At 38.3% G+C, this 5555-nt stretch overlaps 1 pseudogene; it reads right to left on the bottom strand.

Annotated features, from left to right (window-relative positions):
• LOC107644367 lies at positions 2451 to 3536 on the bottom strand (annotated as a pseudogene).

Below are 5555 nucleotides of genomic sequence, written 5' to 3'. Positions count from 1 at the left end.
AGTTAAAAGAATACAAATATTTAAAATATGAAATTTGACACTAATTTAAAAAAAATTATTCTAAAATTGGGCCAACGGATCAAACCAATTGAACCGGATCCAAAACCCACCGTATAAATGAGAGAACTCAGCTTTCTTCCCCAAAATTCTAAGGAAATCACGCCGAAGGAGTGAAGGGAGGGAAAAGGGAAGAAGAACCCTAACCCCGTTCCAATCTTCCTTCTTTCATAATTTTTAATTCGGAGTTCTGATCGCCGCACCGTTTGCGGCCATGCATTCGTCTCGAAGTCCTTTTCAATTATATCCAAATAAAGTAGTGATTATCTCTAAATTTCGTGCCTAGTTCTCCAACCCCTTCATTTGTTTGAATTTGGTTTGAGTATTGAGTGATTTTGATAATTTTAGTGGTTTATGTGCAATTTAGTCTTGGATAATTGTTAGGTTTTACCCTAATCTTCAATGGGTAAGGTAAGAAAACTCTAAACCCTTGTGGTTTATCCAATTTTGTGAACCCTATGTTAATTATAGTGAAATTGTATGTTATTAGATTGAATTGTGTGAATTGGAACCAAATTGATGAAGTTGGAGGCGCACAAATCTCTCAGCATTGTCGTTACTGAAGTTCCCCGGCTCCCGTCGCGTAGACCGCCGCATTGCCGCCTCCGCAGTGTGCCGCACGCGTTGCCGCTAGAGGGAATTCTCGCGGCCGGTCACATCTCCGTTGCAGGGAGAAGTCACTCAAGTGAAGCAATCGCGCCTCACCCCACTCCCCTCGAGCTGCTGTCGCCTAGTTGGAGTCGTCAGCAGACCACCGTCACACAAGTGTTGTGCTACTGTTGCAAAAAGAAACATCACTAATACAAAAAAATATCCAATAACTACGAAAAGAAACCTCCTAAACCTTATACCAGTTGAGAACAAAGAAACATCCATCAAATAAAAAGAACATCCGCAACCTTATAATAAAAAAACATTAATTTATAGTACAAAAACATCCATTTAAAGAGCAAAGAAACATTTATCAATTAAAAAGGAGCATCAGAAAACCTGTATTAAGAAACATCCATGGGAGAGTTTAAACAAAAGAAAAGGAAAAAAAACCTAAGGGACCGATGAGTGGCCTTACCTGGGGGGTGGAGGGGGGAATTCGTTGCAATTGCCGACGAAGGGACTACTGACAATCCTTGGCGCGCGTGTTGCAGTGGTCTTCGGTAACGAAGGACGCGGGCAGTGGCTTTGTGGAGAGCACGTTCGCACCAGGTTGATGTCGCAGCATTGGGTCGTGTACGAGCAGCAATGGCTCGAGGGAACGGGATGCACAGGGCAGCAACGGCGCAACAAGTCTAGTTCGGCGAGGCTGCGACAACGCGCGAGATGGGTTCTGCGGAGGCAGCAACGGCGCATGAAGGGTGCCTTCCTGGGGGCTAGGTTTACAACGCTGTCGAGCTAGCGAGTGTATTCTTGGTGCGGCGGCAGTGTTACCGGAACTGATTAGGAGACAGCGGCGCGATTGGTTTACTCCGGCAGCAGCTTGGTTTGGAGTGGGAGGAGAGTGGTGGGTTGAATTGCATTATTTTACTACTTCTAAAGATGAAAAGATAAACTAGGGTTAGTGGGGGTAAAAGTGGTGGGATATTTTTCGATGTGTTAGTGGACTTTGTTGTTGGGCCATACATTAAAATTAACAGAATTAACTGATATCTTAGTTGATAACGTAACAAGATTGTTACTGAAAATAGTTCCAATCGTAACTTATTGAGTAACAAAATAATAAAATGTAATCGTAATTCTAACACTACAACAGAGAAGCTGCTTAACGGCGGTTTTTTCCTCTATTAGCGGCGGTTTTAAACCGCCGCAAAATCAAAGGCCGGCGGTTCAGTGGACCGCCATGGATATGGGCGCCGGGATTGGGTTTGGCGGTGGTTTTCAGCAACCGTCGCTGAATCAAATTTTTGCGGCATTTTTAAACCACCGCGATATACATGTATTAGAATTTAGTCCATTTTCACCGACAGTTACGAACCGCCGCAATGTTATTATGTTTTTTAATTTATGAATGTTTGCGATAACCGCTGATAATTTCAATACAAATTAAAAAAAATTCCTTTTAAAAAACGCTGATTTTTTTTGTTTAATTTTAAAGATAATTTTTTTTGCCTTTTCTGAATTTTTTTAATGCTATAAATCTAAATATTTTTCATCTATTGAATATAACTTGTGGCAAAAACAACAAAATTAACTGATACATCCTTTGCACTAAACTCAAAAAGTATACAAACCAAAATATAGAGCAACAGCTGTGGGCACATATAGTACGCATTGAAAAGGTGTGTACAACAGGTCAATCAAGCTCTTAAATAACTATCAAGTTACATTAAAAGGAAACTAGCATATTATAAACCCTCTTAGATAAATATTAGGGACTGGCTGAATGATAAAGCAATCATCAACATTCGCAATGATTAATAGTCACCTTTCACAACAGCCCCCTCATTTAGCCGCTCATATCCTTGCCCTTCACTGAGTATCTTCTTCACCACTTTCTTGTCATCAGTTACCTCAGACACAGTCTTCCAAGAGACTAACTCGAGAGTAATCTGCGCTGTTGCATTTTGTGGAACTGCTCCTTCATCACCATCTGTTGGCTTCCCTTTCTCACCAAATCCATCTACAAATCCAAGAAATCAATAAAATTATCAATTAAGTAACAAAGTGGAGAACATAAAAAATATTATTGAATTCTTCTAAAGATGGTGACATCGCCAAATTGTTCTATAGACAACTTACATTGTGGCTTCACTGTCAAAATAACTCTCTCCCTTCTTCATGGTTTTAACAGCCTTTGACAATGCAGGGCAATAGTGACCTACCATTGATTAAAAGATAGTCTTAGATATACTACAAATGGAAACAATATATTACTGTCGACAGAAATTAAATGCAATTACACTCTCTGACACTGAACTCCACTCCATCAGACTTAGCCACAGCCTTTCCATCTTCCAGAAGAACCTCATACTTAACTATATTATCAACCAATACAGTATCAGTTACGGCTAAGCTAAATAATGCAGGCCTAAATCAAATGAAATAAACTAAATGATAAATATCAATATACCTAATACTTCATCAGGATCCTTGGGGTTTTCCCATCCTTCCCCCTCCTTAAGTATTTTCTTGAATATACCACCATCCTTACATATGTCCTTTACACTAGTCCAAGACAAAAGCTCGACATCAAACTGGAGTGTTGCATTCGGAGGAATAGTTGGAGGGGAGCCAGATGCACCATAGGCTAGCGCAGGAGGGATGGTGAAAAGAGCATTTTCCCCCTTTTTCATGGTTTTAATGCCTTCATCCCATCCTTTAATTACTTACCCTGCACAAAGATGACACCAGTTACAAACACTTTCAACGGATAACTGAGGTTACTGACATGCAATCTTCACACCAGTTCCACAAGAGTGATGACAGTGAACCCCTATTCGACACCATATCACTGAGAAACCTTTTATAACTACAAACATGTACATACTATAAACAACCTATCCTAGTCATAGTCCGTGTACTAAAAAGGTTCTATCTTATTTTCAACCAGTAATATGCACTAAAATACCAAAACAAATTTAATTTCACAAATTGACACACTAAAGTCATACAACACAATAACTAACATAATTGAAAGTTCAACAAATTATCATAGGTCAACAAGAAAGCAAATATCATCAATCTGTGTTGAAAATCAACTATAGGTGTAGCAAATACAATGTTACTTGCATTACAAAAATAAAAGCATTGTCATTAATTAAACCTGCATCAGAAATGGAAGAGCAGAGCAAACTAGGCAGTGTTTGTTGCTGGTTGAGTCACCCCAAACTTCACCAATAGTTTATTCAATGCCTAAGGGGATCAAACTTCATACTTGACATTTTCAGAAGGTGAGAATTATTAGCAATCTGCATGATTTTATATTATTTTGGCTTGTGCATATTAAAAGAGAAGAAGAACATGCCTGGCGTTGCGGCGGCAACATTTCACGGAGATATCGGTGTGTCTTGCAAGTCAAGATTTTGCTTCACCCCCTTTTGTCCTCTATTCATGGCAAGACCAAAACCAAAATAAAAGACTAAATTGAAACCAAATCAAGAAGAAAAGGTATAATGTGAACCAAAATTGAAATCTGAGACCAAATTGAAAGGGGGGTTTTTCAGATCCCAACAATCTGAACCAAGAGTATGCAGCGATTCTGTCTCAGAACCACTTGCCGATAGCATTTCAAATAAATCCAAAGCTAGTGCAATCAAACGACTGATTAAGTAAAAGGAAGAAACCACAGAGGAGCTCAAACAAAATATGTATCTTCAATAATTAATATAACGAAAATAGTTGGAACTAGACCTATGAAAAAATGCTCAGAACTAGAGGAAATATCAAAGCTGTTGGCAGCACATTAACAAATAAGGATAACATAGGAACAAAGAGAATGTGCAGCATGGCATATTCAATGCAAACAAACGTGCTCCAAATAACTTATAAAATTCTACTCATTGCAGATCAAAATAAAATCTATAGTTCTACATTTCTATATTAAAATAACCATGTCATCATCAAACTGAATTAAAAACTACAGTTTATGGTGTAATATCTAAAGCTGAGAACTTATATTTCAAGGGAAAGGCTAGGAGAAGGCATGCAATGACAGTAAAACTTGTTTACATGCCAAACATAAAAACAAGAGAAACACATGGGATGTGATAGATCAAGATAAACCAATGTCTGGTGAAATTTGAGCTACAATATGAACAATCTATGCATCTGTGTATTAGCAACTTATTTGTACAACTGTATAGCAAACTACAGGACAAGAACCTAAATACTATAATATGCATTTCAAGGATAGCAAACTACAGAGCAAGAACCTAAATACTAAATGTTAGGGGATATGACCACACTAACACATATTTGGAGATTTAATATTTGTCATCTGGCATAACAAAGCAATGAAAACACTCACAAAGTCACAATGTACTCAAATATCGTAACATTACAAGAAGGAAGCAAAGATCAAGTAAAAAGAACATAAAAGGAAGTGCATTACCTTAAGTGGATTAGTTTTCCCCTCCAGTTCCACCATAACAGGAGCATTCATACTGCCATTTAAGAATGATCATTTTATGTCATCACAAAGAAAAAAAATAATAAGCAAAACCTTAACCCTAAGGTTAATTCTTTTTCATCTTCTATTTTCAATTCTAACTGCAAAACTACCATCTCATTTTTTATCCCCAAATCTGCTTACTGATTACAAGATAAACGAAACAATCAACCATGAGATGGCATTCTTGTGATAAATATTGAACACAACAAATTCTTTCTAAAGCTACACAGACCCTAAACATCAGGGAGTTAGAATGAAACCTGATTTGGATAGCACGGGTACCCAGACACGCTCGTACTTGGTCATGTACTTAGAAGTCTTTCACGCAGGGGGAGGAGGGTGTAAGGGTTTCACGCACGATCGAGGAGATGGGAAAGTTCGACGCTGGTGAGAG

Source organism: Arachis ipaensis, chromosome B01 (assembly GCF_000816755.2).
Source record: "Arachis ipaensis cultivar K30076 chromosome B01, Araip1.1, whole genome shotgun sequence".
Taxonomy (NCBI): Eukaryota; Viridiplantae; Streptophyta; class Magnoliopsida; order Fabales; family Fabaceae; genus Arachis; species Arachis ipaensis.
The sequence above is the reverse complement of the archived record's forward strand: the minus strand, read 5'-3'. Positions and strand labels throughout refer to the sequence as shown.